General features: G+C 40.2%; 1 pseudogene; it reads right to left on the bottom strand.

The window, feature by feature from the left end:
• Window positions 1–26385, bottom strand: part of LOC127527556 (tigger transposable element-derived protein 6-like) — a 42100-nt pseudogene extending 15715 nt beyond the window's left edge.
• Window positions 26386–26824: the final 439 nt, after the last annotated feature.

Here is a 26824-nt window from a genome sequence, read left to right as displayed (position 1 = left end):
AGACCATGGAGAGGCTGCTGCTTCACCACCTGAGACCACAGGTTCAACACGCCCTCGACCTTCTGCAGTTTGCATATCAGGAGAAGGTGGGAGCGGAGGATGCCATCATCTATATGCTACATGGATGCCTCTCCCACTTGGACAGAGGCAGTGATGATGTAAGAAATATGTTTCTAGACTTCTCTAGCACCTTCAACACAATCCAAGCTCTGCTCCTTAGGGACAAGCTGACTGAGATGGGAGTAGATTCATACCTAGTGGCATGGATCGTGGACTATCTTAAAGACAGACCTCAGTATGTGCGTCTTGGGAACTGCACGTCTGACATTGTGTTCAGCAACACAGGAGCGCCACAAGGGACTGTACTTTCTCCAGTCCTGTTCAGCCTATATACATCGGACTTCCAATACAACTCGGAGTCCTGCCACGTGCAAAAGTTCGCTGATGACACTGCTATCGTGAGCTGCATCAGAAGTGGGCAGGAGGAGGAGTATAGGGACCTAATCAATGAGTTTGTTAAATGGTGCGACTCAAACCACCTACACCTGAACACCAGCAAAACCAAGGAGCTGGTGGTGGATTTTAGGAGGCCCAGACCCCTCATGGACCCCGTGATCATCAGAGGTGACTGTGTGTAGATGGTGCAGGCCTATAAATACCTGGGAGTGCAGCTGGATGATAAATTAGACTGGACTGCCAATACTGATGCTCTGTGTAAGAAAGGATTGAGCCGGTTATACTTCCTTAGAAGGCTGGCGTCCTTCAACATCTGCAATAAGATGCTGCAGATGTTCTATCAGACGGTTGTGGCAAGCGCCCTCTTCTACGCGGTGGTGTGCTGGATGCAGCATTAAGAAGAAAGACGCCTCACGCCTGGACAAAATGGTGAGGAAGGCAGGCTCTATTGTTGGCATGGAGCTGGACAGTTTGACATCTGTGGCAGAGCGACGAGCGCTCAGCAGGCTCCTATCAATTATGGAAAATCCACTGCATCCACTAAACAGTGTCATCTCCAGACAGAAGAGCAGCTTCAGCGACAGACTGCTGTCACTGTCCTGCTCCACTGATAGACTGAGAAGATCGTTCCTCCCCCAAACTATGCGACTCTTCAATTCCACCCGGGGGGGTAAACATTAACATTATACAAAGATATTGACTGTTTTTTACCTGCATTATTATCAATCTTTAATTTAATATTGTTTTTTGTATCAGTAAGGTGCTGCTGGAGTATGTGAATTTCCCCTTGGGATTAATAAAGTATCTATCTATCTATCTATCTATCTATCTATCTATCTATCTATCTATCTATCTATCTATCTATCTATCTATCTATCTATCTATCTATCTATCTATCTATCTATCTATCTATCTATCTATCTATCTATCTTTAATAGACACATTTCTCACTCCTCCCTTCTGACAAATGGTGCAGGACCATTGGCACTCATACCAACAGGTTCTGGGACAAATTCTACCCAGAAGTTGTAAAGTTGTAGTCCTGCCTGCAATTTTGAGGATAAATTCCATCCCTTAAGACCGGTGTTATAAAGCTGGATGGCCAACTAGAACAGAGGTGTCTTGTGAGACCTGACCTTGCATCATGACACAGTTCCCACATACTTTATTATCTGCTCAGACAGACATTTACTACAGTTGACAATTAAACAAGGTTTTCATCCAGTTGGTTCCCCAACATATTCCGGAGTGATTTGTGTCTTCCATCACAGAATTACTATACACACGCACACACACACACACACACACATATATATAATACATAAATTTGCATGTTCTTCCTGTGGCCACATGGGTTTCCTTCTAGAGTCCAAAGACATGCAAGTTAGGCGAATTGGTGCTGATAAACTGGCTGTAGTGTGTATGTGTGTTTTTACTTTGTGGTGGCCTTGTATAAGTGGTTTATGTCAATGTAAATGGAGAGATAATGTTGCTTGCTCTATAATTTTTTGCACTGTATTTTTGTCAACTGTTCTAAGAAAACTGTATTTTGCCACAGACTTACCTGGCACTTGACCCATCGGCCTAACAGGTAGCCTATGACAGTGACAGCAAAATCATCATCTTACCAAAACTAAAGTAAAAACATATGTATTTAATATAATTTAAAATAAACAAAAATAAACCAAACTAAACTATAGTAATCATTTTTGAACCATGATTCTTGTTTACTGTGTCCATGCCAACATATGCAGAAAGTGCAGTATAACCACCTGCTCAATGCGCAACATCAAAGAGTCTGTCAACTAGAAGCCAACTACAGAGAACTTTCAGCCGTCAATGAATTCAAAGAAAGCAGTAAACAAAGAAGAATGATATTTTACAAGGGTTAATGCAATTGTTACTTTAAGACTGTTTGAGAAATGCTTATATTTTGCATTCAAAGTATGCAGTTACAGTCATCTTGTGTTGATGTATTTTATTTTATTTTGCTGTGTCTCCTATACAACTCTGGTTGGAAGATTATTAATATTACTATTGTTGTTGCTATATTATTATTATTATTATTAATAATAATAATAATAAAAACCCGGGACAACATTGAAACCTTCCTACAAGTCTTCAAGTGGACTGCCTCTTGACAATGACAGCCCCAGCGTTACTGGACTCACCTGCTGGCACCCATCCTTTACCGGAGAGGGGCAAAGAGCCTATTATGACTTGGAGGAACAGGCGGCAGCAGAGCCACACCAGCTATGGGCTGACCACCACCTCCCAAGCTCAGCATTGCTGTGACTGGAGATTTAACCAGGAGAAACCCATGCATCCACAGGTTTTTAACCTCTGGGGCAAGTTAACCAACCAAAGTGAATATCCAGAGAAGCGATGCTGTACGTGCCCTGCTCGTACACCCTGACCTGAGGCAGGAGTGGTGGCTGTGAGGCTAGGGATTTGCACTGACAATCGGAAGGTTGCTGGTTCAAATCCTATAAATCCTACAAGTATGCCCTCCAACCACCAGGAAAAAACCTGAGGGTTGGTGACAGGATTGGCACTCCAGCCACCATAAAAAACATCACACGGTTTCATTCCATTTGGACTAGTGTGGTGCTGAGGTGTCACCCATTGCATGGCTGCACTTGGGTCAGAATCTGGAATCTTGAGTTGGTTTGTCATGTAGTGTGTACAGCAACGCGCTGTATCAGAACATGCCCCTAACCTCTCTTCTCTCTTCTGTAAAATGCCAAATATCCCCCTGGGGACAAACAACGTTCTATCTGTTTATTTATAACTTTCATTTTTTCTTTTATAATTAATGATAAGGTTCAAAGAGCAGCAAAATGAAATAACACTTTGGATGGAGGTTGAAATGCAAGGACATCCTTTAAAGTTCATACGAGTTGCAGAGGTTACCAGAAGAAAGAGAGAGCTATAAGAGAATTAAAGTGCTGGTTAAAGTTCAGAAGAAGATACCTGAAAGATGAAATTGTTTGTGCATTCTCAAAGTGGCAAGAAGACACATGTGAAAAATAGATGTATATTTATAGAGGGCACCCACCTGAAGGGAAGTGTGCATGTGGTGGATGTTGCAAAGCTGTTATTAATTGGTTATGCTGAGTAGATTTTGGATATGATTGGTTACGTAGGCAATGCTCGACATTTAAATAGATGGCCAACCAGCAGGGGTCATCTTTTAACTATCTTGTGATACAAGGTGAGGTTCCATGTTGCAAAAACTATATAGTCGTGGCTTCTTATATTTTTGTGATTATGGTTTTCTCACTTTTTGATTTTGACATGTCTTTTTTGTCCTAATATTTTTTGAAGTTCCTTTTGTTTGTTTGTTTTTCTTATTTTTTCTTTTTTCATTTCAGCGTAAGCTACTGTAAACACCGTACAGCCTCATCTGCACTTATTTTTGTGTATATTTCATTGTGATTGCAGTGGATTCTATTTTACTAATGTGTGACACAGAACTGTCTTGTTTTGACACTTGTATAATGGAAGAAAGTGCTAGTTTGGTCTGTGTTTTTGTTTCCCCCACCACTGATCCATTTAGTAACATATTCAGATGCCTGGAGTCTGAGTGTTTGTACGGGTACAGACACACGAGGCATCACACATATGATCTTAAAATAATAATTTTTGAATAGAATTTTAGGTCTGAAGCTTAATATCATAACAAAAGAAATTATGCCAGTCAGCCAAGTTTCAAAATAAATTAAACATCCATCAAATTTCCAAAAGTACTACCCAGGTACAGTAAATGTGTCTCTCAGAAAAAGAAACATTCGTTTTAATATTTCTGTTAGGTTCTTCCATTTTTACACCACCTCATTTATTTTGCTATTTGCTTCACCCACTTTATTATATTTGTTTGTCTAGCAGATGGTCTATTGGTATACAAGATTGTGGCTTATGACATCAAATCATGTACTTCTACCTTGTTTAGCTTGTGAAGTTTTATGTTCTTATATTAAACCATGGCCATATTACAGAAAGAGAGATTGGATAATCCTGCATCTTAAAAAGAATCCTGGCATGCTAAAGCATGATTTTGCACAAGTGGATTATTTGGTGTCAAAATACAGGATTTCAATTAGCTCCTACAGAATTATGTTTGTACATGGCAAAATTTAAAAACCCTCAGTTAACAACTGACGGACAACCATGGACAAGTATGAGAAACCGAGGGCAACAACGTTTACACCAGAAGAGCAAGAAGTCCTGGTGCCAGTGGATGAAGATTACAAGCATATCTTCCAAAAGAGGTGCAATACAGTATCAGCTGACAAGGAAAGGAAAATGTCCTGAAGGAATACTGCTGAAAGTAAATATGTAAGACAGTTAATTACTGAAATCCGTCTAAATGTTGTGTAGAAAATGACTGAGCAGCATGTACCCCAAAAATATAACCTTACTTGAAACAGCAGATGAACTTAAGCATTGTGTTTAGTTTTTGCAATATACCGTAAGGGCATTTAAAGAGTGTAAGACCTAAGAAGTTGGGAGTGTCTAGCCTGCTTTGAAGTTTTCTAGATGGTAAGGTAGTACTGTGAGAGATGATTGACAGTACTCTGTCTGCATTGAACCTTGTCATACTGGTATACATATAATTTTTAAATTCCTAGTGTAGTCCCAGTGGAACTGAGCATACCATAGTTGGTGCCAAAAGTATCCGGAAAAGGAGTTTTCTACTGATATTCTACAATACAAGTAGAGCCAAAATGAAGACCAAGTCAAAACAAAAGAGCAAGAGTAAACAACAGTACCAGTACTATATGAGGAACTGAAGGCAAACGAGACAAAAACACAAAAATGCTCCACAATTATATCACCACAGAAAGGCCATTAAAACGAACATTTAAAAGAACAGTCAGCCATCGCAAAAATCAAAAGAGAATTCTTTGTGACTGAAAGGTGAACTTACACTACTCAAAAAAAGCGCTGAGATTCAAAAGTAAGTGGTTGAGACAAAAAAATCAAATCTTGGAAATTTTCTGTGACTGGAAAAAACACTGTCATTATAAATACATTCTGCCAGAAAATCTGAACTCAAAAGTGCCCTCACCTCTAAATGCATTTCACCACAAAAAGCAAGACCCAAAAATGTATTTTCCTCTAAAGGTGTTAACCCTTCAGCACTTATGTCGAAAAATCTGAAATCTCAGACTAAAAGGGCTGTTGTTTTATTGGAATACTAGGGAGCTTTGCCCCTTGCTTGCTTCACTTCCTCTGAAACCCTTCTTAAATGGTGATACAATGGGAAACAAATACAGTGTTTTTTAACCTCCTCTTTGCTCGATCAGCTACTGGCTTGCTGCTTCTGCCATGCCACGTGATCTGCACTTCGTTTGCCTATCCCCCCCACCCTCCCACCCAGCGCTCCGCGCCGTTGTGAAGAAGGGACTGAATGCATCCCAAGGAGACGTGTCCACTCCTCCGAAACCCCTCTTTAACAGTGATACAATGGGAAACAAATACTTTTTTTTTACCTCCTCTTTGCTTGATCAGCTGCTGGCTTGCTGCTGCCACTTTGCTCTATGATCTGCACTTCGCTTACTTACACCTACCTGCCAGCGCTATGCGCCGTTGTGAAGAAGTGGGCTGAACACAGTCCAAGGAGACGTGGTCGCTCCTCCGAAACCCCTCTTAAATGGTGATACAATGGGAAATAAATAACAGTTGTTTTTTTACCTCCTTTTGGCTTGCTGCTGCCATCGTGCCGCATGATCTGCATTTCGCTTCAAACATTTAAAAGCCTTTACAGCACCTGTCCTTTTAACACAATGCAATCTCTTTTTGCTGTTCCGTTATTTCACCGAGTAATATTTTCCGTTTGTTTGTGCTGTGATCTTTATTCTCATTTTTTTGAGACTTTTGAATTTTCCTACTTCCATTATCTCTAACCTGCTCTGCATGTGTATCACGGGACTTGCTCCAAAGGTTGTAAGTATGATGTGACTTGACCATCTCATGAGATGTGAATACAATACAATTATTTTTGTATAGCCCAAAATCACACAAGAAGTGCCGCAATGGGCTTTAACAGGCCCTGCCTCTTGACAGCCCCCCAGCCTTGACTCTCTAAGAAGACAAGGAAAAACTCCCAAAAAAAACCTAGTAGGGAAAAATGGAAGAAACCTTGGGAAAGGCAGTTCAAAGAGAGACCCCTTTCCAGGTAGGTTGGGCATGCAGTGGGTGTCAAAAGAAGGGGGTCAATACAATACAATACAATACACAGAACAGAACAAATCCTCAATACAGTATAAAAATAAAAATTTTAGAAGTACGGAGCAGAATTTAGCAGTAGATGATATCACATAAGAAGATTTGGGTATATTTAGAGTCCTGGAGACCTCATCCATCAAGCTGCCTCCCCCATTTGGCCATTCCATGGCTGAAACAGTGCCGGGCCAGCCAATCCGATGAAAGGACCCCTCCTTCCCATGATTCCTGCAATCCTCCAACAGGGATGACTTTACCTTAGGCAGGCAAAACAACTTGACAGGTGGGCCGTGGCACCAAGTGCCACATTTGAGTACCGAGATGAGAAACAGAATAGGTGAGGGTTACTATCCAATTATAACTATCATGTTACTGTGGCAGATAGAGGGCGCTCTCTCTCCCTTGAGCCCTCAGATCAGGTGCCAAACACCAGATAAAAGTCCAATAATAATATTTATTATTGAAAATAAGTGCACAAAGCACCACCACTCCACAAATCTCCAATAAACAATACACAATCAATAATCCTCCACTCCCAGACGTGTTGCCACCCTTCCAACCAGGTCAGCTCGTTTGTCTGGGATTTCCCAGAGTCCTTTTATACTTCTTGACCCGGAAGTGTTTCTGTCCCTCAGTCCATGTGACTTTATAACACTTCCAGGTCATGTGAAAACTTCTTTTCTTCATGTTCCTGTGACCAGGACGTACTTCCGGGTTATAGGGCAAATATAAGTCTCTGAGCCTCCCTGCAGTGTCCCCTTGTGGCCCCCATGGTATCCAGCAGGGCTGTGAAGGAAAACTCCAATATCCATGATGCCCTGCTGGAATTCGGGGCACCTCCATGCTGCCGAAAGGGCTCCATCTAGCGGTGTGGGGGTATTGGCCAGGATGCACGGCTGGCCACTGTCCACAGTAGTCCCCCCCCCCCCAGTGAAGAACCAGGGTTCAAAGCGGCCAGCCCCACGAGGGACGTCGTCCTCCAGGAGGAGCTATTGGTTGGGCCTTGGCGATGTCCAGAAAACTCCTGAGAGAACCTTGGGGGAATATTATATAAATAAGAACTGTTATTCCTAGTCCTCCCAGGACAACTTCGCCATACATGGCCCGGTCGGCGGCACTCATAGCACAGCCGCCGTTCTCCTACTGGTCTCCCTCTGCGTGACTGGACAAAGTGTGGTAATTTTTCCTCTGCCCCTTTGTCCGCTGAGGATGGCTCCACCGCCGCAGTTGAGCTCTCAGCTCCCTTCTCTATTGTGTCAGGAGACCCCCGTTTCTCACTTGGGATCTCCTTTTTAATCTGGGGTTTTCCCACAGTCTGAGTCTCTCTATTAGTCAGAGAGAGACCCTTCCCTGTTTGAACCCCTTTTGATTTATAATTGACATGGGGCGGCATCTTCAGCACCATGTCGCTCCGGGACACAGTACTTTTCAGCTGCTCCGGTTCGATTGGTGCTTCCCCCGTCCCTTCTGTTATCACTCCATACTCTCGTGTAGGGCTTGCAGTGACTTGGTACCCGCTACTAATTAATCGCGGGCCCGGTTCACACTGTGTCTCTCTATGATTTACGGTACGGGTCTCGCTTACCTGTACCACCGCATTAATTTATACAGGTGGCTCCTGAGAAGATCGCCACAGGTATTCGTCAAGTCTTTTTATAGGAGCTTCAGGCACTGCTCCCACGTCCGTGACGATCTTCTGGATTGTCTGCACAACCTGTAAGAAACTGTGCATGGGCTGAAGCAACTTCTCCAGCTCGCGCATGTCCAAAAAGTTATTTAATTCAGCCGGAGGTATGTTCAGGAGATCACTAGCCTTACCCTCCGGCTGGGAGCCAATGAGCACGCCTGCTCCTGGCACGTGCTCTGACGGGTTCCACAAGGGAGACTGGGATTTGGAATTCTTTTCGGAGGTCCGCAGTGCCGCTTTTGGCTGACTGCGATCCATCTGTCTCAATTTATCGATGGACCGATCAGTCATTTTCCAGACCTCCTTACCTTTTTGTAGGGAGAGCGGTGCTTCGCTCGCCTCTTCTTTCCACTTCGGAAAAACCAAGTCCTTCTTTTCCTGGGTGAAGCCACAAGCAGCTGGACACAGACCTTCTCCTTCCCACAATCCTTCGGGGTGGGTCACGTGTCCGTCGCCGGCACCCGACATGCGGAAGTCTTTCTCGCTCATCGGCTCCATGGTTGTGAGTACCCCACCGTCTTTGGGATTCTTTCCTGCCTCCCGCAGAACCTCCGGATGGACCCCTGGGAGGTATGCGCATGGGACAAAATGCATTATTTTAAATAAGTTTTCAAATTTGCTCCCGGCACACACCTCATTGCCATTGTCCTCTTCCGGATGCTTCTCCCGAAGCACGTTGCCGCTCCATGGCTCGTCTTGAGCGCTGACAATATTAGGCGCTGGACTTCCGCTGGTACTGCAGTTTTGCTTGGCCTTTTTTTTACCTATGACTGACTCGGTAAATGGGTTTTTGGCGATTTTTTCCGCGTGTCGTGACTCTGCCTTCTTAGGGTTCTGTCCACAGTAAATTTTTAAATACAGGTCCTCTGCCAAACCGATGGCCAGAGAATCCTGCAGACTACGCCAACTGTGGCAGATAGAAGGCACTCTCGCTCCCTTGAACCCTCAGATCAGACGCCAAACACCAGATAAAAGTCCAATAATAATATATATTATTATAAATAAGTGCACAAAGCACCACCACTCCACAAATCTCCAATAAACAATACACAATCAATAATCCTCCACTCCCAGATGCGTTGCCACCCTTCCACCCAGCTCAGCTCATTTGTCTGGGATTTCCCAGAGTCCTTTTATACTTCTTGACCCGGAAGTGTTTCTGTCCCTCAGTACATGTGACTAAATAACACTTCCGGGTCATGTAAAAACTTCTTTTCTTCATCCCGGAAGCATGTCATTTCCTCTGTCCTTGTGACCAGGACGTACTTCCGGGTTATAGGGCAAATACAAGTCTCTGAGCCTCCCTGCAGCGTCCCCTTGCGGCCCCCATGGTATCCAGCAGGGCTGTGAAGGAAAACTCCAATATCCATGATGCCCTGCTGGAATTCGGCACACCTCCATGCTGCCAAAAGGGTTCCATCTAGCGGCGTGGGGGTATTGGCCGGGATGAATGGCCGGCCATAGTCCACATTACTTATGTTTTAGTGCTAATGACTAACAGCAGAGATGCAGTCTGTACAGTTCAAAAATGTCTGTTCAAAAGATCTCTCTTCCAAAGATCAAGTTTCGTAATTTTTTTTATAATAGAATGATATTATCAAGCCTTCAGGATGCAAGCCATTAAGATGGCCCTTAGTAACCATGCTGTCCCTAGCAAATTAACACCACTTTGTTAACTCAACACCACTGTATTTTTTGGAAGTATATCAAGGACCAAATGAAAGGTCTTTATTCATCCCCCGACAAAATATACTGCATCTTTTAGTGCCTGGCCATCTCTGATAATGGTGGTGGTGGTGGTGGTGGTAGTGGGTAGGTAATTTTCTTCCTTAATGATGACTGGTGCTCATCTGTCTCTTCTCTCATTGTGGCAATGTTGTGCAATACAACATGTACCACAATGATGTCACACACAGGCCCTTTCTGAACTGACTGGATTCAGGCCTTGTGGAGGCCTACACAGAAAATGACTAGTGTTAAATTAATTGTTTAAGTGTAAGAGACCAAAGATGTATTACTTTCACATTCAAATCTGCAACAGGAAGACTTGGAAAAGCACCCACTTGTTACATAGTTACTTACACTGATCAAATATGTGTGACAAGTTTGACTTTCCAAACACCCTTGAGTCATGTGCAAACCCTGGATATTTAGCCCCAACATTTGTAACAATGTGTGTGGCATCTCATATTATCTTAAGGTTAGGGAAGAAGTTATGTGGATATTTATATGGAGCACTTAACTTATGCACTTGAACTTCTGTCTGTATCTGAACATACCGTAGGTGCTGTGAAAAGATTTTCTTTTCACATAATATTGTTTATTTATACTTGGTGTGTTGATGCAGATGTGTGTTGCATACGCACAGCCAAAAACACTGGGAAATTCTATACTTATCTATATTTCGCAGGCAATGTTATCAAAAGCAACCTTAAATTAATAAAATTTAGTCGAGTAGCTTACTGAGTTTGCCTGTTATGGCAAATAAGTGCCAGAGTGCAAGATAGGTAAATGAGTATAAGCTTATAGTTTTTTGGGTTATTATCATATGTACAGAGTACACTGAAATTCTTGTTGAGTAAAAACAAGTATGTGGGGAAAAAAGGGAACTAAGTCAGTAATGAACAGTGTAATAGATAATAGTAAAACAATCAACCAAATAAACTACAAGACAATGCAGAAGAAACATCATTGTCTATTCTACTGCAAAATCCTGAATTGAAAACACATTAATAAACATGTAGGTTCTTGTGTAAGTGAAGAGTCTTCATAGGAATATCTTTAAAAGAAGGGTTAAAGCTGGGGTTCTTGTACCATCAGCAAGTTTATAATCAGAAACTCTTTCTTATAAATGCTACAGTTATTCAAAGCAGATTTCCCTACCTGTACTGTAATTCTATGGAGTTCATCTGTGATGGTGCTTATTGGTTTCTGTTCCAGGAAGGCAACATTTGTGTGCCTACGTATGTCACTTAAAAGTCAGGAAAACGTTTTCCCTGCTTTCCCTGTGCACTGTTATACAGAAAGCTTCAGAAGGTTGTTCAGATATAGTATATTTATGTCTCTGATGTAAAACATTAATACTCATGCAGGCACTCCTTTGGGCATGCCAGAATGTCTCTTTTGGTACAGTATTTGATGAAAGAGTTATGCTTCTATGTTGATTAATCATAATTCAGGAAAGGTATGACATTTTCAACATTAATGGATCTTTTCATTGGCTTTCTTGGTTCTTTAAACAGTGCAACTGGGATAGGCATTTCCGGTGTGACATTTGGCTGTATTATTGAATTCTCTTCTCCTTATTTTTATGGTTGCAAACCATTACTCTTTCACATTAAACCTGTTCTTTTGCAGGTTAGTTTCAGGGTGTTCCATGCCCCAGTAACTATGCTGGGTTTTGTCAAGCCTTTGTTCTTGGAACAGAAGAAACGTGAGCCTGTTCCAGAAAGAAGAATTTGTGAATGATCTGAATCACCAGCCTCACGGATCATGTCATTCAGGCTCCATCAATTCTAGAAACACAGGATTGGGTAAATCTATGTTTCCATAGATCCCAATTTTCATTTTCTAGAAGTTTTAAAATTAAAATTTATTTTTTTTAATTTTATTCTTTATATCTGTTTTGTCCATGTTTAGTGGTTGTTATTTAGGCTGTTGCTTTTTTGATGTAGCCCACCATTACCAGACATACGTGTGTATGTTTGTGTCTGCATAGTCTTTGATAATAGCTTCCTTTACTAAATATGGTATACATGCAGGTAAGCAGGATAACTGCAGCCAAGAGCAGATAGAATCAGGGCTCAACAATACTTTAGCAAACAGAGGGAAATCTTCACTACTACAGCTAAGTAGTTTAAGGTGAGTTTTGATAATATCAGCTCAAAGTTTTTATTTAAGTGACTTGCAGCATAAGGTAAAATAGATAAATTTTATAGTTATATAATTAGTGGTCTCTGTTGAGGGCTTACATAAAGTACAATTCTTCTCAACATGCATTGAAATAGACAGTGACTTGGAAGTGGGCAGTTGATATTTGCATCAGAAAAGTTTTGAAAGTTCCGCAATTCAGCTAAACAAAAATAGTCATAAATTTTCCTTTATGGCCACATGATATTGAATTGAACTTGAGTGTATGTAATTTTTAGCTTATTATATAATAATATTTCACAATCTGTCACAAGTATATATATATATATATATATATATATATATATGTACAGGGTATATATATATATATATATATATATATATATATATATTGTAATGAAAGACAGAGACGTTAAAGAGGTTTAGGGATCCAACCCATATACTTGACAAGTCTGGGTAAAAAAGAATCTCAAACAGAGTAATCTTAAAAGACAGTTTCCAAAACAGGATTGTTGGGAATCTGAAGAGGTTCGGTTTTTATAGAGGAAGGGGAGGAAGAGGCGTGTCTACTGCATTGCTGGAAGTAATGTCAGAGCCTGGTTGTAGTTCCGTAGATCTACTGGGGAAGGAGAAAAAGCATTACTGCACCCAGTCAACCCTTGTTCCGGCTAACAACATTCAGCTAAGCCCATTGAATGCCTCCTATGCACATGTGTATGAAAATATATAAAATATAAGAAAAAGAACTGAATTTAACTCTAGAGTTAACTAAATGTAACTTAAAACTTGAGTGAGGTCTTTTCCTTATCCTGGAGAAGCCACCAATGTAGTAATGAGTAATGAACACCCTTCCAGAAAACGTGGATAAGCTGAAGGGAAAGCCCATATACCCATCCTATTAAGCGGTGCTAGGATCAATGGGAGAATGTGCTAAACACCCCTCTTAATGAAATGGTGTTAAGAATAATGAGTCAGACATGACAAAAGACAGACATGAGTCAGAAATTATTGGCAGCTTTAGTTGATTGGAGGACATAATAAAGTTCTGCATATTAAGTCAGATAATGTAATTTATTAGAAAAGGTGTTGCAATTAGAAAAAAAGCATAAAAAGAAATGAATTGTTTAATTGGTGGCTCACTCCATGGACAGAGACATTTGTGTGTAACTCTGTAAATAAAGAAATATTCCGCATTCTCATCTGGACTCTGTTGCTGCTTTCTTTGAAGATAGAGAAAAGTTTTTTTTTCATGACAAGTGGTAAAATTTTAGCTCCTGGAGACTACACAAATATGTGACCAAAAACAAAAAAAGCTTTCAATAATTTTCAGTCTTTAGAAAGGAAAAATATATCCCTGTGAGGAATAACCAGAAATTGGAGCTAAGGAAAAAGAATACTTAAACTACAGGGGAAAATTTTGATAAAGTCATAATAAATTAATTATTTATCCAAAAGCATGAGCATTATAAAATGAACTTTAACAAAAAATTTCCTTCAGCATTGGTATCCTAGAAGTGAAGAGTAGATGGTTCTAATCAGTCTTATAATGTTTTGGAGATCCAAAAGCAGAAAAGAAGTTAAAGGAATCAAAGCAAATATCAATCAAAACTCAAAGAGTCCAAAGGCAAACCCAAAGTCAATAAACACTAAAATTCTTAGACACAGGGTTGTTTTCATTAAAGGGCTGTTACAAGAGGAATGAAATGCAATAACAGCGTTCCCTCAGTTTATGTCCCATACCCTCTGTCACATGCCTGCTGCATAATAACACAGACTGGGTCCAATGATATACAAAGAGAATAGCTGAGCACAGAGTCACAGCCAATACCAGATATAAAGGATGGAATGGATGTGGAGTCCTAGCCCATTCTTGACATCAATGTACTGTGTGTTGTATTGACTAATGAAATACACAACATTTTGTAACAAAATAAGCTGCTATATTAAAATCATTAAAGATCTTCATATTGACGGTTTATTAATTGTTTATTAAGAACTCATGGCTAGTGTCTGACATTTGATGACCAAAGCTTATGTTTCTAGAACACTGCATTATCTTTTAATAGTAATAATCTACAGTTTTTTCTCAAAATATAATTTGTAGGAACTAAAAACCTTTTCTTTTATATTTTTTGGATTTAGTCATATAATTTATGTTGTACTATTTTGTTGCTTGCAGTATGTAGTGCATACTCTAGGTAATACCACGTAGACTGTGATGTTTGCCAAAGTTAATTTATTGTTAGCAATATTTTACTATTTGCCATTCTGGAATAAATGTCCTAGTATCTACATTATACATTGTTGTTACTATTTACAATACATTAACTATGAGGAAAAGGATACAAATACTGTATAATACTCAAGAAAAAGGATATCTGTTAAAGTGAAATCATATACAGAAAAATGTTTTTTACAAAGCAGTACTAAGCCTAAAACATCTGTCAATTTGAATTATCAACTACATTAAATTATAAACCTCAACATGCACATAAATGCAGCTCTATGGATCACACTTTCATAGTTTTAAAGCAGGGCATGTTCAACCAAAAGAATGCTAAATACATTTAATTTCCAAATACTGAAAGAATTGCAAACTAAAGTGTAAAGATGATGAAGGATCAAAAGAGATATTCCCTTATGTTTTCTTTTATATCATCACAAATTTATGTTAAACACATCTTAATGCAGAAAACAAATGCTTGATTTGACTAATAGATTTATTTAAAATTAAACTGGACCAATCTGTGACATGATTAAAATGAGTGTCTTGGTGTGATAAGAATGAATCTGCTACATGATCTAATTTCCTGGAGCAAACAGCTGTGCCTATTATCTTCAGCACAAGAACAGAATGCATCCCACTGACATCCCTTAGGGAGCATCAGCCACAGAAGTGATGTTTCAGTGAAGAAAATATAAAAATAAATCAGTGATACTGAAAAATGACTAGAGTGAATTAAAATTTTCACTATAAATACACCCTACCATTGCTTTTTATTTTATGATGCAGGTCAAGTGTGCATGTTGTATTAATATTCATCTCATTTTTCAGATAGGTTTGCTGACTTGTTATTCTTTATGTTACACATCAAATGGAAATATCCGTGCTACAAAATACACATTGATCCAGTGCTGGTATTCTAAAGTGCATATAAAGTTGACTCCACATGACAGTTTGCTGTGTTGAGATGCCACAGTGGTATTTGACTTCAACTAAAATTATTACAATTTCTGACCTCCCAGAAGGCAATATGGATGCAGTAAAAATCTAGCATGTTCATGTGGGGGCACAACTGTCAGCTATTACAGAAGTGCTCCATTTCAACAAAAACAATCTTTAGGTTAATGTTTTCAAATGAAGCATTTTAGGTGTTCCTGCATATCCATTATAAAGTAATTCTGATTAATTCTCCTAGGTCTAAAAATCAAAACTAGAATACAAACCAGATATTCAACATTACAATATACTGTATACTTTTCAATGTTGGCCGAGCTCTACTCTCCCATCATGGATCATGAATCTAAACAACCTAATGGTATATGTACATTTAATATTTCATGTCATGTTGCTTTAATAAAATTTTAAAAAATGACCTAAAAAAAGATGGAAAACTCCTCCCAGAATTTCACCTATTTGAATATGCAAATCAGTATAAATAGCCTCTTCCGTTCATTGTCAAAAATGTGTAAAAAAAAGAAGAATTTCAGCAAATGTGAAATGGAGGTCCTGCTCAGTGATGTGGAGGCAAGGAAAAACGTATTGTTTGGTGGCTGAAGCAGTGATAAAAGCAATAAAAGGTAACTGATGGAGTGGCACAGCGTGGCAGAGGCACTCAAAAGTTTAAGTTCAGAAACTCACAATGTGCCCAAAATAAAAAGAAGTGGTAAGATATTAAAGTCAACGTGAAAAGGTGAGTTGCAGCCTACCATCTGAGTGTTATACGGAAGTGTATTAGGGTCACAGAGAAAAAAAAATAGGGACACAGTGAAGAAAAATATGTCTATGTCATATAGACACCCTACATGCAGCTGACCTTCTTCCCTGTACTGATCTGGTGGCCTCTTCAATCCCTGGCTTTGGTTCTGCTCACCCAGACGAGACTTGTGCTCCCCAGCGACCAGGACGCTCACGCTGGGGCTTCCACTTCCCAAGTACCCTGACTCCCGCGACCTTCGCTGCGGTGAGCCAACCTTCTCCTGGTCACTCCTACTCCAAACAAGTGCTCAGCAGGAGCGACCACTACCAACGGCCCTAGGGTGCCGACCAAACATCCCACTCGGGCTCAGCTCTCCCAAGCTGCCTGCAATCAGCGCAAGTCTGCTCTTGTTCTTTCTCACGCTCCTGCACCGGCTTTCTCCTTCCTGCCTCCTTCTCCATTAACCCTTTAACCGCCAACTCCCTAAATATTCCCCACGCCAGGCGAAATCTGAACAATTTTTGTTTTTTTACTTTTTTACATTTTTTTTACATTTTTTACATTTATTCAAGCAGTATTGACCACTAAATGTTGTGCAAGTTGCCAGTGTATACACGAAATCTATAAATGTAACCTGAATTCTCAGCTAAGCAAAACATCTTAATACCAAACCGTGCCCTTTTCAATGGTAGATACTGTCGAAACTGTAAGCGGCCCTTCCACGACAATAAACTTTCATCAACTGCAACTGACGGTCCTGGCATGTAGGGCAACTGAAATGCTTCAAATAAATGATCAATCAAAGGACGTAGCTTGAACAAGTGGTCGCGGTTTGGATCTTTCTTATCTGGCTCGTTTCTGTTGTCATTCAAATGAAAGAATTTCAGCAGCAAAGAGAATCGGTTACGTGTCATGACAGCTGCAAAAATAGGTGTTGCATACATAGGATCTGTAGACCAGTACATCTCAATATCTGGTTTTCTGATTATTCCCATCAACATCAAAATCCCAATGAATTTTTTCATTTCGTTTTCATCAGTGTCAAACCAAGCACGAACACGGGAATGTGGAGGTAAATTGGGATTTTTCTCAATAAACTGTGCTGCATACAGATTTGTCTGATGAACAAAATGTCTGATCAAATCAGGTGACACAAACAGCTCATAAAACTGCTCAGCAGTGTAATTGTTTACATCAACAATAAAGCCACATGTTGCCTCAAACGAATGCAGAAAAGGTAGTTCACCACGGGCAGCAGCCCAGCTGAGATGCTGGGGATACACCCACTCAGCGCCGTCATCCGATGCGTCTTCATTCACAATATCATGCAGCGCACGTTGCTGCTCATCACTGTCACTAAAATCTTCTTCAGAACTGCTACAATCATGATCAGAACTGTCCAAAATCGCCTGCAAAGCCTCACTTGAAGTCAGTTTACGTTTCGCCATATTCACAGCTGTTACATGCGAATCACGTCACATGACCGGCCAAAACAACCACAGACTTGTCGAAATACAACGTAGTAATAATACCCACGCCAAACCGTCAGTTATACTACTTGCCAGGCATTCATATAACCACAGGCAAATGTGCCGGATAATTCCGGCAGTATGGCGTTAGCATTAAAACAACGGTGCTGGATATATCCGGCAGAGGGCGGTGAAGGGGTTAACCTCCCTTCACGTTCTTTTTCTTTTTTTTTTTCCCTAGCCGCCTCACACTTCTATTATTTATCACGGGGATGTGGATCAGGTGTGGCAATTAGCAGCTCCCGGCATCAATTAAGCTCCTGGAACCGATCCTCCACACTACCACTCTCCCTCTCTAAGTCACGAGTGCAGTGACTATTTATTTAAAAAGTGGCCTTTTTGAGTTGAGCTGTAAACCCGCTACACCACACACCCTTACTGCAAAGGAGCAGCACTTTCACCAGGCCACCGTGCTCCCACATGTTTAATTATTAAGAGTATACATTATTTAAATTAAGTTAACAATTTATCTGTAAAATGTAATATACATACTTTGATGAATTTCATCATACAAATGATGTCAAGTATGCATCCTAATATTCTAACAGCTCCAAGAGGATAGCTCTTGGAAATCTAAACCGACTTAGAAGCCAGTCATCATCATGGGGCAAGAAATTTGTATGGTCTTTAAATACATGCTCTCTTCTAATTCTTTCATTTGTGATGTCTTCAAATAACGCTAATGCAGCCTTAGTAGTTGGAATAGTTTGGCCATTTAGTGCATCATTATATTTTTAAAGAATTATTACAATCAAGTGCCTTAAATTTTTAAATGATATGCAGTTAATTTCTGTGTATTTGATTTGATTTGCGTCATGGATGCAAATTTAAAAAAGAAAGGGAAGGGAAAGCACACAGAAATAGTAGCACTGCTTTGACGCTGGGTGCTGCCTGTTTACAAAACTGAGCAGAAACATGCATATGCTTGGTCTGAGATTGCCGTGAAAATGTGTGTGGCTTCAAGTTTAGTTTTTGTACTTATCCATGTGAGCATGGGAACGAGCATATGCAACATTTTTTGTGTGTACATACTGTTTAACCAGGATGCCCCAGGAGTTTACATGACAGCACATTAAGTGAAAGATTTCTTTCTCGGAAAAAATGGCTATTGTAAGACAAAAATTCAGGAACCCATTACAAATTATAAACTGATACCATTCTCTGTTGAACATTAGACTTTCGTCACACAAAAGGAAGATTTTTATTGTCCAGAACCATGATATACAATGTAAAATGGCTTTGTGTACTAGGAATGTGAATAAAATGCATTTTCAAGGAAACATCATGCTAAAGGGATACTCCTGTGCTGCCAATACTGAAAGTTTATAAAGGTAGAGGGGAAAATGAATTCAGCAAAATGCAAGAAAATACTGGAGGAAAAGCAGATGCAGTCTGCAAAAAAACTACACCTTGGGGGAAATTGTGTTTTCCACTAAGACAAAGACCCCAAGTATAAAGTCAACAGGAACAGCTTTAAAACAATGTTAATGTCCTGAAGATGCCGAGTCAAAGTCAAGAGGTGATACAGAGAGAGAGAAGGAAAGGCGAGGGGCCATTCGCCTACAGTATACCACAATATGAAAAAACATGCAGCTTTTACATACTGCCATATCCTGGTCACTGCAGAAGGTACATGAATATATGAACTCCACCAAATAAGTTGTCATTGGTATTGGGAAAGGAGTGCGTAAATAAAAAAAAAATTCCTATTTGCAATTCTGCACTGGCAGTGAACACAAGAAGTTTAAAAAAGGGAGACCTAGCAATTGTGATCCTGGTTGTTGAACACAGAATTCTTCTATCAAAAGTTTTTTTGTTTATTTTGTTCTATTTGGCTGTATTAAAAGATGGACTTGTTTTATGGACTATATATTTAGATCTACTATTTAGGTAAAAATTATCTGTCATCATGATCTTTTTGAGAGAGGAGTCAGAAAAAAAAAGTAGTTATTGCATGCACGATTGGGTTTGCTGCAAAACTGATTCTTAAGAACACCTGAATATTCTTTCTATAAAGAAATTCACTTTTTTATTTGTACATCCAATAAAGTTTTCTATGTATATTTTTCTATAATACAATTGTGTAGGCGAGTTAAAAAGAAAAGAAACATTTGTTAATAAGAATAGCAAGTTCTCAAAGCACTCTAGGTGTCAAATTAATCTTACTAAGTGTTCTGAGAGAGAGGAAGTTTTGCTCAGTGGGAGGGCTACCTCAGGGTCTCTAGCAGGTCACAATTAATAAATTGGTGGGCCTCGGCAGGTTATTACATCTTCAACAGGTCAGGAAATGTTCACAAAGCATAACATTCAACTGCATCTGGGAACTTTATCCAGACCATTATTACTTAACTGTTTAAAAGTAGAAACATTTTTAGTTATTTTGTTTACATCATCAAAGAGTTATCACATTTTTATTTTTAAAATACTTTATAAGCGTTAATTGTATTAAAAAACAGTGATGAGGTCATGATATGCAAATGATAAGGAAAGTTTTGCATATTATTTTTCTCCACATTTCTAACATACAGTATATAGAAATGGTCTGGAATAGGTATAGGAGCTTTGGATGAATATTAATTTTTTAAGACACATTCAGTTAAGAATCTGAAGGGATTGACTATATCCCAGCATCACTGGGTGCAATGCAGGAATTGAATTTGGTGGAGGTGGGGTGTGCATGGATGTGGTTAATTTTTTTTAATATATATTTTAGATTTGAAAAGCAGAACATTGCAATGACATGCTACTCATCAATAAAATAACAAAAACATAACAGATTTGACAATTTACTTCAAAATTAATACAGAGAAAACAAAAGAAAAATAAAATTGCAAAGAAAAAAACTAATTAGGATTTCATCTTCACGCAATGGTTATCGTAGACTTGGTTTGAAAAGTTAAGATTCTGTTTGCTTTCTGTTTTATATGAGTGAAAAAAAGCAAATGAACTGGACTGTGAGCTTTTTAGGCAAACAGTTTACATCTATTTCATTTTTATTCCAAATAGCAAGAATATTTCAGAAACTGAAAAAAAAAATCACAATAATCAGCAATGCCAAATTCAAACCCTTCCGCTTCATTGTGTATCAAAGACCAGGGTCCTCAAATTAAGTTTTAATCCTTAGTTTAAATAAAATCAACACTAAAGTCCTCTGCTGCCGAATCTTTTGATTCCAATGACTAATCCTTAAACCCTCAAAACTTGGCACAGTGCAGGAATTAAATCTGGATGGGATTGGGAAAAGTGAAATAAAAGATTCACAATATAAACAAGTACTGTAAAAGCAAGGACTCTCTTTCAGATCATCAATCCCTATTATAATGTGTATATCTATCCATATGGCTAACTTTTATTTTTTTATGAATAGTTTTAATTTAAAGTGTACACCTGCCACTTTAGATGACTGACTAAAAGCATCAGTATGTATAGTACACATAATTTTAATTATTTAAATTGAATATAAGGAAAAATGTGAGTTGTGAAAGGCATGTTAGGCATTTTATCATTTTGGTTTGCTTCTGTTAGTTTTACTTTATCACTATAGACTTGCCCTTTATATACAAGTGTTAATACAGTAAGAGCCAATCATAGAATGTTTAATGTTAAAATGCACAGTGAGTGATTGCTTAATTTGTTTAGAGTGTGAGTTTCTCATAGATAATTGATAATTCTTTTTAATCCCTAAAGCTTACTTGTAATGAAACTTTCTTAGTGCTCAGTTTTTTTCTAAACTGCAGTAGTAGAATTTTAGGCAGCCTTTAGTTAGCTAGAAACATAACAGTCTGATTTGCTTTGTTTTCTTTGGGGTGACGACTGCATACGGTTTTCTGACCGTTCATGTATCATGTCTGCAATTTTGATGTATGAACATAAGACTGTTTGTTATATAGAGAAGTCAAAGAAACATAAGATATTGTAAGCTAGAGGGCTGATCGCACTCTCAGAGGACACAGACACCCCTGGGAAAACCCCTGAAACAGCTGACAGTCTACCTTCACATTGCTCCTTACCCTTCTTACTTGCGCTATAACCCTCTCGCGCTTACTTAAAAGCCTTGTACAAGCCCTGTCAGTTTTGGAATTGATTGTTTTGCTCCTCTCTCTCTCTCTCTGTCTCTGTCTGTCTCTCTCTCTCTCTCCGTGACATACTCTGCTCCTGGCGGAACTGTCATCTCTGACTTGTCATGGAGCATGTTTAAACTTTTGAAAAGTGACAAATGTTTGCTTGCAGTGCTCTGAATAAAGTTCCTTTTCTTTCTACAACCTCCTGTGTCTCTGTGCAAATCTATGACCCAAGCGTGACAAGTGGTACCAGCAGTGGTTGCACAGATGGATGCCGAGGAGGTATTTCAAATCACTCAGAATGTTCCACTTCCTTAGAGTGGCAGGCAGGCCCATCTACATCTTCTCAGATTGCAAATGCCTCCGATCACAAACCGAGTACTAGCAAGCAGTTGGACTTTGTGCGCTTGCAACATATTGATAGCTCATTAGAATATGCATTTAAACAGGCTCACTCTGCCAATGATTCTTATTACCAAGAGCGTGATACCGGGGGCTTGAAAACTCCACACTTTCTAGAAAAAGACGGTTGTCTTTTCAGAATGATTTCAGACCGTTTAATGGCGGAATTTATTGAACAACTAGTTGTACCTGAAGTGCATAGGGAAATTCTTTTGCAGCTGGCCCACTCTCACATCTTGGGAGGGCACCTGGGGGCTGATAAGACCAAAGAGCTGTTATCAAAACGATTTTATTGGCTGAATATGGGAAAAGATGTTGAACGGTTCTGTACTTCATGTCCTGACTGTCAGATTGTCTCCGCTTATAAGCCTCCTCGGGCTCCCCTTTGTTCTATGCCTATTTTGGAAATCCCCTTTCAGTGGGTGGGATTAGATATTGTAGGCCCTTTACCTAAGACTAAAAATGGGTACTAATATTTGCTGGTGTTGGTTGACTATGCAACACGATATCCAGCGGTGGCTGCTTTGAAAAAGGCCAACTCCTCCGCTGTACTCAAAGCTATGTGTGGGATTTTTACTCGTATTGGCATCCCTAGAGAAATTTTAACTGATCAGGGCACACCTTTTACTTCTCGTGTGATGAAACAATTGTGTGACAGCTTTGCTATTAAGAAATTGAGTACCACTGTTTACCATCCACAAACTAATGGTTTGACTGAACGGTTTAACAAGACTTTAAAACAGATGATCAGGCGAGTCCCTCATAATGATCCTACATCCTGGGACTCTGTCCTGCCTTTTGTTATGCTCGCGGTGCGGGAATCACCAAAGGCGTCCACTGGCTTGAGTCCGTTCGAGCTGTTATTTGGCAGGTGCCCGAGAGGCATCCATGGATGTTGTACAAGAGGAATGGATAGGAAACGAGTCAACAGCTCTTGGGCCGAGCTTTGCAAATCGGGTAGTTTCGTTGCAAGATAGAATTTCTAAGCTTTCTTCTATTGCTGTGGAGCATCAACAACGTGAGCAGGAAACTCACGATAGGCGCAGTAAGCTCCTTGAATTTAAACCTGGTGATTGTGTTTTGGTACTGGTTCCATCTGACCCGCACAAATTCCTAGCTAAATATCAGGGCCCCGCCATTATTGAGGAGCGTATGGGTCTGATAAATTACAAGGTTAGAATACCAGGCCGGCGCAAACCATTCCAGATTTTACAAATTAATCTCTTGATAGGAATGGCACGACCGACAAGGGGTTTACACTTCCTTGGCTGCTGTTTCTCAGACCAATGTTGCCATTGGTAACGATATGACTGACTCACAGAAGACAGAACTGTTATCTTTGATTGAACGGAACACTGATGTCTTTTCAGACTTGCCAGGCAAGACTAACCTTGCAGAATATAAAATCACTACTGAACCCGATGTTTGCATACAGATGGGGCCATATTGGATTCCGGAAGTGCGACAAAATATTGTGCACGAAGAAGTCAAGAAGATGCTGGAATTATGTGTAATACGTGAAAGTAAAAGTGACTGGTGTAGCCCTGTCGTATTAGTCCCAAAGCAAGACGGTTCGGTTCACTTCTGTATCGAATTCAGGCGCTTGAATAAGGTCTCTAAATTTGATGCTTATCTGATGCCCCGTGTTGACAAGCTGTTGGACAAACTGGGTCAGGCGAGCTATATCTCCACGCTAGATCTCACGAAGGGTTATTGGCAGGTGCCTCTAGAGGCTGGCAGTTGTGAGAAAACAGCATTCGTGACTCCTGATGGACTTTATGAATTTACGAGACTCCCGTTTGGTCTTCATGGGGCACCTCTAACTTTCCAGCGTATGATGGATCAGATCCTGCATCCTCATTCTGAATATTCCGGGGCGTACCTTGATGATGTCGTGATTTTCAGCAATGATTGGCAAACACATTTAGAGCGATTTCAAGCTGTTCTTGAAAGCTTGAGACAGGCTGGCCTTACTGCTAACCCAAAGAAATGTAAACTGGGTATGTCTGAGACTCATTACTTAGGTTATTCTATGGGCAGGGGTTTACTTCGGCCACAGTTAAGGAAAGTGGAAGAGATACTTGCTTACCCGCAACCAAAAACACAGAAACAGATACGTGCCTTTCTGGGGCTTGCTGTTTACTACAGAAGGTTCATCCCTAACTTTGGACATAGGGCTGCTCCTCTTTCAAAACTTACTAGAGGCAGGAGAAACCGCCCTATTTTATGGAGAGAAATTTGTGAACGTTCCTTCTGTGATTTGAAAACTGCTTTGTCTACTTATCCGGTTCTGCGGAATCCCGATTTCTCAAAGGATTTTGTCTTACAAACAGACGCAAGTGAGTTTGGTGTAAGCGCAGTCCTGTCACAGATTTTTGATGGAGAAGAGCACCCTATCATATATTTGAGTAGGAAATTACTTCCTAGGGAACACAATTATTCGACAATTGAGAAGGAATGCTTGGCGATTAGATGGGCTGTCAAAGCACTTCGTTATTACTTTTGGGATTGAAATTTCACTTTGGTAACTGATCATGCTCCACTTCAATGGTTATACCATCAGAAAGATACAAACTCTTTTCTCATGAGATGGTTTCTGGGCTTACAACCTTACAGCTTTATGGTAAAGCATCGACCAGGCTCTGAGCACGTCAATGCAGACGGCTGTATGAACCTGGTACAGAGAGTCGTTTGATTCACGAGAATGTGAATAAAGCTGAGGAGGGGGGTGTAAGCTGGAGGGCTGATCGCACCTTCAGAGGACACAGACGCCCCTGGGAAAACCCCTGAAACAGCTGACAGTCTACCTTCACATTGATCCTTACCCTTCTTACTTGTGCTATAACGCGCGGTACTCCGCTTACTTAAAAGCCTTGTACAGCGCCTGTCAGTTTTGGAATTGATTGTTTTGCTCCTCTCTCTCTCTGACATTCTCTGCTCCTGGCGGAACTGTCATCTCTGACTTGTCATGGAGCACGTTTAAACTTTTGAAAAGAGACAAATGTTTGTTTGCAGTGCTTTGAATAAAGTTTCTTTTTTTTCTACAACCTCCTGTGTCTCTGTGCAAATCTGTGACCCAAGTGTAACAATATACAAAACTTGAATAGAAATATGTACAAGTCAAATTCTGTTACAACGAAGTGCCAGTGCCCAAAAAAAATATTTAGTTGGAATGAAAATTTCATAGTAATGAGATACTGTATTTGTTGCTATAGTGCTTTCTATATCCAGGCGTTTGCAATCATTTCAATACCTTCTTTCACGTTAATTTTCATCTCCTCCTGTCTACAAGTTATGGTGACGAGAATTTTTATCAGCATTTCCATGCGATAATACACTTTCAGGATGCAAATGATGCCCAAATCCAATGGTTGAAGCACTGCTGTGCAATTGAGCGGGAGAAACTCAACACGAACATTATCTAAATGTGGAAGCATGCTGTGGGCAGCACAGTTATCAGTCAGAAGCAGAATCTTCCTTTTCTTCTTTTTCATATCCTTGTCCAGTTATTGCCCCAGTTTCCCAAAATGTCTCGCTGGTTTGCTTTATACTCCCAGGGAAGGAGTAACACCCTTAAAACACAGAGGATTAGTTGACTTGCGAATGATGAGAGGAATAACTTTGTGGCTGCCAACTGAATTGCAGCAAAGTAGAGCTGTCAACCTTAGTTTAGATTTTTTTCCTCCTCAGCATGGATCACCTTTTAGTGCTAAAGTGCAATGCTGTGGCAGCTGGTAGAAGATTCCAGTCTCATCAGCATTGTGGATGTCTTCAGGCTCAGAAGCTGAAATGATTTTCCTGATTTCACCTGCACGCCATTTGTTTGCTTTTTCAATTGGAACTGGAGATTCTTCTTCACAGACTGCTTTGGCTGCAATTCCAAAACGATTCCGAAGCGGATTAGTCAAGCCCATCTGGCAGTAAAATCCTTGTGGCTCAAAGAGATAGACAGTGACTTTTCTTTTTCTTGAATGAATGGCCCACTAATAGGAATGTTTCTTGAACGAGCATCACTGAACCACATCTTCAAATGCAGCAGTTTGCATAAGTTTGTGCCAAGGCTCAAGGTTTGCAACCCGAGATTTTTCTTCTATTTTTGCTTGGTCTTCCAAGAAAGTTGACAGTGTTGATGGCAAAATTCTGAATTCACTAGCAACGTCTTTTTTCTTTTTTATGTAATCGAGAGCAGCAAAAATTTTGAGTTTTTTCCTAATGGAAAAACCAGCATAGGAGAGAGTTTCCCCCCACCCACAATTACAGCAGCCCTGGTAAGCAGAGAGCTGAGGAGACTTCGTGCTAGCAAAGCAGTGGGTCCAGATGGAGTATCGCCATGACTGCTGAAGGCTTGTGCGTTGGAGCTGGGGAGTCCTCTACAGCGCATCTACAACCTGAACCTGGAACAGGGGAGAGTCCCGAGGCTTTGGAAAACATCCTGCATCACCCTAGTCCCAAAGGTATCACGTCCTAGTGAGCTGAACGACTTCCAGCCTTTCGCTCTGATGTCACATGTGATGAAGACCATGGAGCGGCTGCTGCTTCACCACCTGAGGCCACAGGTCCGCCACGCCTTAAACCATCTACAGTTCACATACCAGGAGAAGGTGGGAGCGAAGATGCCATCATCTATATGTTACATCGATCACTCTCCCACTTGGACAGAGGCAGTGGTGC

The sequence above is a fragment of the Erpetoichthys calabaricus genome, chromosome 4 (genome assembly GCF_900747795.2).
Source record: "Erpetoichthys calabaricus chromosome 4, fErpCal1.3, whole genome shotgun sequence".
In the NCBI taxonomy this organism is placed as follows: domain Eukaryota; kingdom Metazoa; phylum Chordata; class Cladistia; order Polypteriformes; family Polypteridae; genus Erpetoichthys; species Erpetoichthys calabaricus.
Note: the sequence above shows the minus strand (reverse complement) of the source record. Positions and strands in the feature narration are given on the sequence as shown.